Below are 14,052 nucleotides of genomic sequence, written 5' to 3'. Positions count from 1 at the left end.
TTGTTCTGCTTTTTGTTTTTCTGAAGAAAGCCAATTCAAATAATTCAAATATATCCAACTCTTCAGGATTTGGATATATTTCAGGATTGGCTGTTCATCATAGGAATGGGATCCACACAAGGTTCCTGCTGCTTAACAGAAGGTTTTCCTTGCCGCCATGATGAATTCATGTTGGGTGTGGGATACATATGTATGTGTATATACGTATATATGCATATGTGTGTATCCATAAAATGAAGAGTCCGTCCTTAAGACTGCTCTACTGTAAAGTGTCTTGAGATACCATTGGTTATGATTTGACGCTATACAAATAAAGATTGATTGATAAAGATTGATTGAAATTCCGTCAAACAATTTGAGGAAAATTTGTCAAATAATGAAAAAAAAATCAAATATATATATATATATACACACTGCCATCATGTATATATATCAGATATATATATTATATTTATTCAATTGTAGAATACTGTTGATATTGTAAGTTAAAATGTATGTAACCAATAAGTTAATAAATGGGTCAGTTTTTTTCATACCTACTGTTGCTGACTATTGTTCTTTGTTTGAATAACATCACTTGATCAAGCGTTTTCTAACATTCCACACTACAAAATAAGTCATAAAAGTATGTATGATTTGTGCTGGTATCAGTATCGGCCAATACCCAAGGCTGCAATATTGGTATTGTTTCAGAAGTGAAAAAGTTGTATCGGGACATCCCTAACTACAACTGAATTAGTTGGTAATTTATCCTTTATCATTTTTACTTTTTGACGGGGCCGAATTGGATGCTCTAAAGGGCCGGATTTGGCCCCCTGGCCTTGAGTTTGTCACATGTTGTAAAAGCATCAGATGCTAAAGCTATTATAAAGCTGTAAAGATACGTAAGCGCCATTTGATATGTTGGTCACCCTGTGTCATCACAGCTGAGTGTCATGACGACTCGTGTTCTTTATCCGACCTCATCAACCACTCACTCCACCCTGACTTTATGCCTTGTTTCCTCTGTAATGTTTAACTTTCCTGCAGTAATCCTGGCTCTGTGTGTGCGTGTGTGCACAGGCATATGTTCCTGAATGTTTGTTCATACCTCCAGCAGTATGTTTACCATCAGAATGTAGAAGCATGGTTTACTGGAGGTGATGAATATTGTTTAACAAACTGCTTGTCCTGATGGTACATACATTAGAAATGTATTAGATTGATAATAGTGGGGTACTCCAGGAGTGTCCCATACAACTCATTTACTTTTGTCATAAAAAGCCATATTCTAGCGTTGAGTATTGGCCAATCAGAATCAGAATCAACTTTATTGACCAAGAGTGTATGAATACACATGAGGAATTTGTCTTGGTGACCTGTGCTCTCTCAGATAGTATAACATTAAATAATCACAATCAACTAGAATAAATAAAAATAAATAAAAAAGAAGTATAAACATAAATATAAGAGACTAATATGTGCAAACTAAAAAAAATAACAAGATAATATTAATAATAGTAATAATAATAATAATAGTAACGAAATAAAATAAAAATACAATAATAATAATAAGATAATAGTGCAGTAGTGCATTGATGAGTAGTGCAGGTGAACATTTAAATGAAAATATTGTGTCCATGAACATTCACAGTGACAGGTTGATCCAGGGTTGTTATGTTTAGTTCCATGGTTATTTCACAGTAACAGAAACAGGTCCATTTTGATCATTTTGACCATTTTGATCTGATATCAGCATGAATCATACATATTGTTTTTTTATTTAGTAGTGTGTAATGTTAGAAAAGGCTTTATATAAAGTGATATTAGTCAAATGGAGAACAATATTCAGTAACAGTAGGTATGACAATAACTAACACACACATGCACAAAAAAGAAAAACAAGGAGTTTGAAATGAGCCCAAATTAAAATGAATACATTTAAATAACAGAATAAAAAAAATGAAATATACTTGAAAAAAAACTTAATTCAAATAAATGTTTATTTTAATAAATTAAAATAAATACATTTAAATAACATAATAAAATGAAATATACTTAACAAAAATAATTAAAATAAATGTTTATTTTAATAAATTAAAATAAATGCATTTAAATAAAAAAATAAATAAAATAGTAATAAGGTAGAATAAATAAAAGTAGGTAACTTAACTGGCCGACCAGTAACAGCCGCTTAACACACATAAAGTGGTTAGCCTGTTGCTAACACTACAAACGGCATGAGTTAATGTTTATTTACGTTGAATGTCTATCTACAATTATATAGACACAGATACATATAAAAACTCGTGATGACTAGCGATGCACCCAAATGGAAATTTTGGCCGAAACTGAAATAAATTATTGTTATTTATTATTATCATTGCATTTATGGCTCTGAGTTTGAATGTTATTAACCTCACTAAAATTAATATTAATGCTTTAGCAATGACATTCCTGCAATGCACAATTATATATTATTATTATTATATATACGTATGGGAAACACTGGAGTGTCTGATACAACTATTTATATTTTGATAGTGTTTTGAGATGACTATTGTATTCATACATACTTTTATTATTTATTTTGTATTGTGGAATGTTAGAAAAGTGATATTAGTCAAACAGAGAGTAATAGTCAGCAACTGTAACAGTAGGTATGAGAATAACTAACCCATTTATTATTCACCAGTGGGTTACATCCATTTTAACCATAAGCATTAGAATATTCTAAAATTAAATGAAATAAATAAAAATGATAGATTAGATTTTGAGACCCTAAAAAATAACCTCAATAAAAACAACATATATTATACCTGATACTGTCTGTCTGACATATGGAGTGTTTAAATATCTTGTTTTATTTATAGCTTGTTACTCGTGCTGATGGAGGTTATTGGCTTCAGCGTCCTGATTCTGATGTTTTTATTCCTTGTGGCTCATTTGCTTTGGATTCCCATGAGAATTTCTATCTTTTTGTTGTTGTTCCTATATTTTTATAGCATATAATTAAAGTTGTAAAGATAAAATTTAGAAAGCAGGGATTTCTTGGAGGTAATAAATGGACTGGAGCACAACACCAGATTTGGATCATGTCCCAAACCTGCATCATGTTTTCATGGTGTGGGAAACACAGAATAAAAACACCAAAGGGTCAGGGAGAACATGCAGACTTAGAGGAAATATCATGAAAACAAGCTGGGTTATGTTAGTTTGACCAAACTGATGACGTTTCATTATATTGGTCCTGTTATCTCTGCAGTGCTAATACTACACCACTTTAGAAGTGTTAGATTACCTTTTAAAAACACATAATTACTGCAAGATGAAGCTTTCTATGTCTTAATACGTTGTTTGTTGCAGAATTAAAGTGCGGTCATTATTAGTTAGATCCTGTATTTAGTTATGATAGGAGTTAATTTGGCTTTAGTTACTTCCGGCGCTCTTTAACAACAGAGGATAGTTCTATAGACTAGTTGTTGTTCTGATATTCTGTGACTGTGGAAAACCTGTAATTCACTTCCTGAAATGGAAATGGCAATATTTAGAGTTTTTTGAAAACGTTAATTTGAAATATGACAAGATATGACCTTATATGCATAATTCTCACACGTAAGCAGTGGAACTAAGAGATGAAAATCTATCTCAGGGGCGACCGTGACTTAATGGTCGCCCCTGGACCACTAAGTGGTCCTTGGGTGCCTCATATGAATGCACACCATTGGTATGACTGATGTGAGTGACTGGCGTAAATGGATAATGGTTTCTGTAACTTCTGTAATGGGCTTTGAGTCTCCATGAAAAAAAGTGCTGCATTATCATCCCCCGCCACGAAGTTAAAGGGGGTTATAGGTTTGGTACCCGTGCATCCGTTTCAGATAGGATAACCAAATTCTTTAGGACAATATCAGTCCTTTACAAGGACTATCAAAACAGGTGGCCTAATGTGTAGCAACTTTTCAAAAATCGACAGACGGCACCTGCAGTCGGCACAAATACAATGGAGAAATTTGAAATTAAAACAATAATCAGAATCAGAATCAGCTTTATTGACCAGGTACAGTTTAGAACAATACGAGGAATTTGACTTGGTAGTTGCAGTGAAAGAAGACACATCAACACACCGGAGCAGCCTTTTGCGGCGCCCACATATTTAGGTGAAGAAGGGATCAACAACAGGAGGAGAGGAGGGGTGAGGGGAAAAAAACTGCCAGTTTGAAACTGATTTCCTTAAACAGAGAAAGCAGTGTGAAACCAGGAAAAAATTAATTAAATTAACTCAATTAACCTGAGCATGTTTTTCATGATTTTGGGAAGTTTAAACGCTAGTAATGACGTCTAAATAAGGAAAGCTGATTAAAGAAAACGGAAATGGGTAACACACCTAAATGTTAAAGCTCTGAAATTAAAATAGGGAAATTTTGAAACCGAAAATCGAAGTCACTAGTTCAATGTTTTGCAACCTTGGCGTCGTAACCGAATGTGGGGTTGTCTGAACATATTTTGTAACTGATAATAAAACAAACATTTTCAAATATAAATCTAGTTCAAATAAAATCCAGTATAGAAATATCTGAGCTGGCGCGTCTTGTCACTTGGTGTCCTAAACCTGGTTACTCTGTATTTATAACACACTAATTCTAGAGGAAAAAAATGTCTTTGATTCAACAGAAATTTGTGATATCGGAATGGGTTCACAGGTTGGGAACCACTGCTCTAGTTCATGGGCATGCTCGGGACTGGGTCGGGGTCAATTATAATTGTAATCGTGTAATTGATAATTAATTACAATTATGGTGTAATTGTAATTTTCAATATCTGTTACTGTTGGGTTAGGGTTAGGGTTATACAACTTCTGACTGTCAACTTATGCGTGTGCACGTTCAGCGCGACTTCCAGAGGAGGAGACTGGGAGGGATTATCAGAGTGGGGGGCGGGATTTACGGTTCATTTTCAGCCATGCCCCTGTCATGGTAGATTCAGGTAGTGCAGCTGTAAGTCATGGGTCAAAACTGAGCCGTTATTTTATAAGAGATGCTAACACAAGAGGAAGGTGAAGTTTTATGACTCGAGGTAATTTTTTTCGTACTCGTGTGATAAATTGTAATGGAACTTTAATAATTGAGAACGTAGCTGTAATTGACTTTCAAAGGGATAAATAATAATCATAATTTAATCGTAATTGAGAAAAATGCCAGTCTCTAATCGTAACTGAATTGTAATTGAACATGGATAATTGAATACTTAATTGTAACTGAAAAAAATCAGAGTTATCAAAGTTTCCAGAAATAAAACAAACAAAGCCAGCAGTTCTTCTCATTTTATTAGGTGTGGAGGGTTTGATTGTGTGATTCCTGTCTGTTTATTATTGTGTTGAGGAGCATTGTACTGTACACTGTGGCTCGTGTAGATTTTGAATTTGTTTGCCTCAAAAGAAGAAGTCACCATACGAATGGATCCATCATCTGAGGCGTATGCGCTGATGTTTAATCTTGTTCTCCAAGGTCATCCAATGATTACATAAGATTACATACATCTATATAAGATTTGTTTTTCAGATTGTTTGGTTTTAAAATTAATTTGGTCGCTTTTTGGTTGCGTAATCACGTTTTTGCTAACATTGACGGGACGTGACTAAAAACATTCTATCAAATGCTTTTTCAGTGTCTTTCTTACAGAGAAAAGTGTTTTCTTTTCTCCTTTTTTTTTGTTTTTTTAAAGCAATTCATTAGGTGTGAAAAGGATTTTTCCTATTTTAAATCACCAATTGCTAGAATTGGTGATTTATCTTTTAAGTCTTTTTGTAAAGTGCTACAGTGAGATATTCAGTATTATCTCAGTGTCAAGCAGCCCTATTTCTTTCACGTAATTAATTAGAAAAGGTTAATGTTATCCTTTCTTTTATTTTGATCACTTGAGAGCCACTGTTTTTCACCTAGTTTTGTTGTGTTTGGACTCCTAGCAGAGGTTTCACATGTACTTATTCTGACGCTAAAAGCATTTTTTAGATGTTTTAGTAAATGTTTCTTTCTTTGGTGCTCTTTTGGCCCTGTGTTCTTAAAACTGCTGAATAACAGAGACTGGAAGGAAGTGAATGTTTAGTTCTTATCTCACTGCTGCAGAACGGCTGGTTGAATGAGTATAATGTGCTGTGTTTGAAGTGAACATCCCATGAAAGAGTTTAAAAACAAGCTGCGCGTGCGTGTGTGTGTGCGCACTGGAAAACTCTGTGTTCACTGCTGTTTTATGTTAGCAGTCCGAAGCACAACCAAATCATCGTCACAGCTGACTTTGCAATTCAAAGTTTTACGACGTGGGAAAAAGATGATGTCATTTGTCAGCCTTTATTTGCTTTTACAAATGCCAGTTCAAGTCCCGGTGCGGAACAAAAAAAAACAGAAGTTGTTTTGGTAGCTGGAGAGGCACTTCTCAAGCACTACACCAAACCCCAGCACTGCTCTGGTGTGCTCCCTTCATAGTAAAAGCAGCCCCGTATGTCCACAGGTGCTGTTTGTGCATGTGTGCGATTCAGGCCTGTGTGTGTGAGGAGCATGTCCCTAAAAATAACAGAGTCCAAACCCAAATAAAAAAAGTTCAAAATTTAAGCTAAAAGTTTACCAAGGCCTTTCCTACAGTGAATAATGCTGAGGCAGAATGATGATGAAAATATGTATATCTAAATATTGAAAAGCACAGCTGTGTATACAGTGCCATTAGTTTATTTCCCAACTATTTATTAAATATTCTCAGTCATTCTCAGCTGACACAAACCTGAGTCACTGCACCATCTACGTTTATGTCACGTGACTCTTTTAGCTCCAAAATCGTTTTATGCACACCACAAGGAAATAATCTGACTATTTTAGCACGTTATTGAACAGCTCTCCACATCCATTACGCACAGAACACACGCACAAAATAACACTTTCCGTCTCCATCTCCAACCTTTTAATGCAAACCACAAGGAAATAATCTCCAACTATTTAAATGTTAATTAACAACTCTCCACATCCATTACTCACAGAACACACAATCAAAATAATACACTCCATCTCCATACCCACCACCTTGCAAAAATACTGGAGTGTGACGTTAAACTGCATGAATAGATATGAAAGTGCACGGTGGCGGCATCATGCTCTTAATTTGAGCTGCAGGGAGGGTGCCCTGGTTTCAGGTGTCCAAATGTGGAAGTGCGCTCTGGGGTCGTGAAGATAAAGTCTCTCATGAGGGGACGAATGTCCAGGGAGTTCAGAATCTCTGTGTGGTCGTGCATCAGTGAAAGGTGTGTAAGTATTTTCTGGGTCATGGTGCTTCGTACCTATGTTCTCAAAAGACGCAGGGCGGAGAACGTGCGCTCGGATACGGCCACGGAGACAATGGAGTGGGAAACATCTTTACTCCACCGTCATGAGCCTGCCTGACGTCGACAAGTAACTTCTGTGTTGATTAGGCCTAAAAATAATTAAATTAAACTCTAAAATACACGTAATATTCAAAAGGAATTTATGAATTGTGCAAAATATTTTTAATTGGCTATATTTAAAAACAAAAAACACCCCCACTTCCTCCGACCCTGAGGGTCTCTCACCTAGAAGTGTGAGCTCCTCCGCCTATCCTTCAGGCTTTGCCCATTTCCACCTTTTACTTGAAAACTTGTTGTTTTGGAAATTACTTGAGGCTCATGTCCATCGGTCAGGATTGGATTAGGGCTGGGCGATTTTGCCTAGAAAAAAAATTAGAATTTTGATTCGATTTTTTGATTTTTTTTCAATGCACTTAAAAATAACTGCAGACATCAAATATATTGTCAAAAGTGCAACTTTATTGCTATGATTGTCCTCAAGAGTTAAAATGCATAGAACAATCCCAACATAAAAAGTAAATGATTCTGTCATTCAACAATTTCAAGCTTTAACCCAGGTTTAAGCAAAAGTGCAACAGCAACTTCACAATAGCTTAAATTTTCTTATTAAGAAATCAGATAACTACATAATTTATAACATTACAATTAAAAAAACAATGAACTCTTCTCTTAGCATCTCAGCATAGTGTGAATAAAACGGGTAAACAAAGAGGGGGCTGGCTCACATCGCGCTATGGTAATCCACAAGGATGGAACGCAAAAAACTCTGGTGGTGGGGAAAAAAAATAAAAATGTTTCTTTAAAACTCGAATTTGCAAAATAAAAATCGTTTTTATCTACAAATTTGATAAATCGATTAAATCGATTTTTTTGCCCAGCGCCAGATTGGAACGTTGTAGATTAACTGGTACACAGAGAGCTTTGCCCTCTGGAATAACTCTGTTTACCACAACAGACCAGTTAAGTGCAGGTCTGATTTACCACTCAATCCTCTACTCCATCTTCCTTACTAGTGAGGGTGTAAGGAAAAGTTCACTCTGCAATATATTGAGATATTTTACAATGCGATTATTGGTTCAATTCAAAAAATGTCCAAATCGAGTTTTTCATTAAGTTTTTTAACAAAACATATGCATAGCACATAACTGCCTGGTCACTAGGTGAACCCCATCAGACCTTTTTAAACTACCTCACTCCTCTGTATTTTGGACTAAGTGATGAGTTGCGTAGTTTTTTGGCAGTTTAGATGCCAAAAAAACATTTTATTATATATGATTGATGATAATAATTGACAGTCGATAATTGGGCAATACGCAAAATGGGCGGGGTGTGCTTCTTGGGCTCCTCCCGCTGGACCCTACTGTGCAGACTCTGGCTCCAAATGACGTAAAATTTGCAAGATTTTGGCTTCAAGAACGTTGAGTGGGGACAGCTACAGTGCACGTCCACTGCTGTAAACCCCCAACTTGTCTGTCCCTCAGGTCTGCCATAACCAGGAGGTTTCCTCTGCCCTCAACAGGGCAGGGGACTACACTGAGTCATACCTCTGATACAGCCTACATCCTGTAGGCATAAGCTTTTTGTCTTTCTTGAAGTTTCACACTTGATATTTAACAAAAAAGAAGAAAAAAAAGAGACGCAAATTTATATTTAGTTTAGTTTAGCTATATGTTAGTCTTCAGTTTATTATGTAACGTATATAATGCAAATGTACAGTAGCAGCAGTAATAAGTGTATGGGGAAGGTCATTGTCATACCTGTCAAGTATCCCGTTTTGACCCGTATTTTACCCCTCTTTCCCGCCATTGTCCCGTATTAGTATTTTTCCCGTAAATAACCTGTATTTTAAAGTAATAATAATTAAAAGATGCCTTACTAAACTGAACGTCGTCACTAGCCTCGCAAGAACTTCCACATGAAATGGCCTGAGTGGCAGTTTTCGCTAGACTAATGCCGACAGCGGCAACAAACCCAAAAACAACTAAGAAAAGAGATGATGAATAAAGACGTTCCGGTGGGAAAAAAAACAAAGAACTGGTGTAAATACGTTGTGAAATGTGACAGAGAGTTTATCTTCCTAAAGAGCAGCAGGATAGGACACAGTTACACGTTCTGTTAGATTAATAACTGAGATTAGGGCTGGGCGTTTAATCGAGAAGATGCATCAAGTTTTCTATTTTGGCGATATAGAAAACTACAGTATATATGTGTATATATTATTTTATCAAAATACTAGTTTTAGGAGTCGCTGCTTTTACTTCTCAGAACAACATGTAAAGCTCGGTGAGATGGATCAATGAGTGTGTCCTAACCCAGACCTTCCCTATAACAAGCTACACTACAGAAGTCACTCACACATGTTGTCCCTTACAGGTGAAAAAGCCAAAAGTGACACCTATTTTGCAGCTGTTTGTTAATAAATGTCCCTGTGTAGCATTTTGCATCAGCAAATTTAACTCAGAATTGTCTTTCTGGTCAGACTTCATTTGAAGTAAAATTATCTAGACTTATATCGTATATCACCATTTTGAGAAAATATATTGAGATATGAGTTTTGGTTCATATTGCTCAGCCTTAGTAGGAATATTCACAGCATTTCAATGTCAACAAAGGTAGTTCTACCAGATTATTATCACCTAATTGTGTATAGTAAGTGGGTGTTTTAGATTTCTTGTACACTTGTCTTAAAATATAAGGGATACTGGAGCTTGGTTGGGGGCTGGGACATCTCGTAGCAGGTGCCTGAAATTTTCCCTTATTTTCAAATCCAAAACTCGACAGATATGGTCATTGTGACAGTTTTGTGGCTTTTTGACCTCTCCTGTGTTTGGTATTTATTTATTTATGTCTGTCATTGGCAGATGTTTCCAAATCTGCTGGATTTACAGTCCACCAGGAAGATGCTAAGACAGCCTTCCTTTAGACCACATGTCTCATGTCCCGGGGGCCAAATCGAACCCTTTGAGAAAGTAAAAATGACAGAGAAAACATAAATTATTGTACAAATGAAACTCAACCATATTTGCAGAGGCTCACAAGATTTCACTTATTTTTAATGTTAAACAGTTGATAAAAAACTCAAAATTCTTACAAAATTATAAAATTTTCCTCAAATTATGACATAATAGTACTTAATTAAATAGAAATTGATCTTAAAATCTAGGAAATTGAAAGTGAAGATACTGTTGGGACTGATATCTATCACTTATTGCTTGGATGTTGTCGTTTCTTACATATTTTGTGTTTTACGTATATGTAGAAGTGTAAACTAGGGCACATCAATGTGGAAATTATTTTCCCGCATATAATCTGTGGCCCACTTGAGATCAAACTGCTCCATATCTGGCCCCTGAAGTAAAATGTCTTTGACACTTCTGCTTTTGACAGCTAAGAATATTTTATTCTTAAATGTATGTATGGTATATTCCCCACTGCCTTTACTACATCAGTTGATGAAAACCCTCTTCAAAATGATCTCTCAGTCCTGAAATGTGTGCCCCCATTAAACTAATATGCTGTTGTTGGTGCCTGTGCAATGCTCTGTAGATATAAATAAAGTCATCTATGTGAGGTTGATGTTGTCATTGTAAAGATTTGATTTGAGTTCAGACAAAAGAAATGCAACATTGGGTGTTTAGAGCTTGGGTTTGTTAATGGTGGACCGTTACGACTGTCATTATTTTCAAGGTTTGACTTTGACCCAGCAGCACACCTGACTCTCACACCTTCAGTTACTGATTACACGCTGACAAAAAGCTGATGACTCAAAGTGAAGCTTTTATTTGGCTGTACTTGAGTGTTCATTCCACTCAGATTTGATTGTGTGACAGCATTGTAGGTCTGTGTAGCTGACATCGAGCACAGTCTAGTGATGCACGGTATTATCAGCCCGGTATTGATAACGGTCGATATCGACCATAAAATGAAGTATCGTGTGTCGGCCATTCCGCTGATATATTGGTTCCTTATACTGGCTTCCTTCCTTGATCAACCCATAGACATCAAGATGCCTAGCCGCCATCTTGTGTGTGGAGAGCTTGTAAACCAACGGATGTACAAGGCAACAATCTCAAGAATTATTCGCTGAATTTACAGATTTCCAAATGGTTTGATTTTTTTTCCTCATATAAAGCTGTGACCCAGAATGCTTTCTTTGATCTTATAAAAATGCAGGGTTTTTGTTACCACTCAAATGCAAGATTTAAGTAGGTTAGTAGGTAATAACTGTTGTAAGTAGGAAAGGCTGCAAGTATGCAAGTTGAATAATTTTTCTTATTTTGCACAATAAATGATTACTGAAGTTCAGGGCTTTAAATGAACTTTTTAGATCACCAGCCAGCATGGCTAATAGATTCCTAAAGTTACCAGCCAACCAGATTTTTCACCTGTAAGCGTTAATGTTTTTTTAAATAGTTTTTATTTTAGTTGATTGCAGAAATACATTAAAATGGTAAAAATATAAACATTTATCTTAAAAACAATGTTGTAACAATGCCTAAAAGGTGCAATATGGAACTTTGGGTGTGTCGGAGAAGTGAACCTTTTATAAAGTATATTCTCATAAGTTAATAAACAAACTTAACTCAGATGAAACTTGAATCCCTGGAACACTGTTTGAAGTTAGAAAGAATAGAATTACTCAGTACTAAGAAAAATGTGTTACTAACGTGCATGCTTAATGTAAACAAATCCCACTCCCCACAAACTGTATAGTGCACATTTTAAAGGTGAACAAATGGTGGAATACCAGCCATTCACTTCCCAATATCCATTTAGTATTAAAACACTTCAATTTCTTCTTCTTTTCAGATCCTTTTTCATCTTCATTTTCCTTTTTTGCAGCTCAGGTATTTCAACACCCGATAAATATCTTCACGTTTGTTTGTTTTTTCCCAACTAATTTTACAACTTAATTTCAGCTCCTATTGTTTGTTTTGCACCGTTCCATTTTTCTTCTCCGATACCAAATGTAGCATGTACGCTATCCTATTTAAAGTACAGTTTAGGTACTAACAGATAGCGATACATTTATGATTTGGGCTAGACTCATTTATTGCCTTCAGTTTCGAGACGTTTACTGTTAGATTAAGCGAACAATGATGCAACGTACCTGCAGCAAACATTTACCAAGCGTGACCCTGTCGTTACTGCCGGCAACCAGCCACAGCCGTTTATGTTACTTGGGCGCGCTCTGTCATGTAACGGCGTGACATGAGGACGTACAGCGTAATCGCGTACTCGTAACAATCACGCTAATGTGAGCATGTAGCCAATTGTTTTATGACATGTCACGACACATTGTTCATGGGAAATGTAGGATTAGTGCAACCAGCTGTGTTTCCAGATACAAATTACGTTTTAAAATCTAAACACACACACAAACCCTCAAATTTCTTGGTGGAAAACAGCCCAATCTGACAACAATGATTTGTCGCATCGTTTCTGCAGCCTGTTGATTCAAACAGACACAGTGGTATCTGTTTCGTTCTTCACCAGCCAAAATGGCTAGTAACTAGGAGTGTGAAGATATCTCGATACGGCGATATATCGCGATATTTTTTCGCACGATTGATTATTGATATGCTCGCGCTATCGATTTTTTATGTATTTATTTATTTATTTTTTACTTTTTCTGCTTTTTCACTTAAATGTGCAGGTAGGTCTTCACAGAAATGTCACTGTTGAAGGAACCAATATAATGTTTACTGGAATATTTCACTATAATGATGTCACTGGTAAGAAAGACCCTATTTTTTTGTTTACAGAAAGCACTGTTGGAGATACTTATTCATTTACATTGGTATGTTGACTCTTATTTACAGAAATGTTGCACAAAAATAGTGTCACTGTTCATAGGACACTTTTTCAATTTATTGTCTTTCAGAGATATAAGATATAAATTGTATTTTTTCACTTAATCTTTTTTTTCTTGTTATGTCATAGATTATCGTAGTTTGATTTCTGACCAATATATCGATAATTGCAGTATCGTCATATCGTGAGTAAATCGTGATTGTGAGCTTTGTATCGCGTATCGTATCGTGAGGTACCCAGAGGTTCCCACCCCTACTAGTAACGCTACAATGTTACCCGCCAATGTTAATTTTTACCTGCAATTGGCGGGTGTTGATTTAAAGCCCTGCTGATGTGACATCATTTTCAAGTTCGTCTTATGTCTGCGTTTGCCAGCAGGTCGAGTCTGCAGAATAATTCTGAATGTTGATTCAACGACAAACTAGATGATCTCTGCAATTAGTGTGAGGGGAAAATATCGGTAACCACATTGGTTATTGGGCAAATGTGCTGTAAAATATCGAATATCGGCCGAACCTCCAATATGGTCTTCACTAGCACAGTCCTATATTTCCTGTCCTCCTCACGTAACTACAAAAGATTTGTAGGTTGATGTTATACTCTTACTGTAGCCAGTGTGGATGTATGGATAGATCCTAAATTGGCTAAAAATCGATGCAAATAAGGGGGAATTCCTCTGCTTAAATGGATGCCTTATTTAGTTTAAAGTCAGAGGTGTGGCAGCATTTTGTCTTTCTGAAGTTGGAAAAGTAAAACGATAGAACATTAAGGACAAACACTATATGCAAGTATTGTAAGAGAATACAGTTCTACACACGCACACAGCACAACCAACATGATTCCTTGTGTAAAATATGTAAATTCCAAGCCAGGAACATAAGCCGCACTTT

At 36.0% G+C, this 14,052-nt stretch overlaps 1 protein-coding gene and 1 non-coding gene across 3 annotated transcripts in view; both read left to right on the top strand.

Moving 5' to 3' along the window:
- stx3b (syntaxin 3b) overlaps window positions 1–14,052 on the top strand; it is a 35,501-nt gene that overhangs the window by 8,266 nt on the left and 13,183 nt on the right. The gene's annotated exons all lie outside the window — the stretch shown is intronic.
- Window positions 11,086–11,146, top strand: LOC114471687 (small nucleolar RNA SNORD44). The gene has a single exon (XR_003675010.1). It is a non-coding gene; the product is annotated as a small nucleolar RNA SNORD44 (small nucleolar RNA).

This window comes from Gouania willdenowi, chromosome 10 (genome assembly GCF_900634775.1).
Source record: "Gouania willdenowi chromosome 10, fGouWil2.1, whole genome shotgun sequence".
Classification (NCBI taxonomy): domain Eukaryota; kingdom Metazoa; phylum Chordata; class Actinopteri; order Blenniiformes; family Gobiesocidae; genus Gouania; species Gouania willdenowi.
This window is presented reverse-complemented; position numbering and strand designations above follow the sequence as displayed.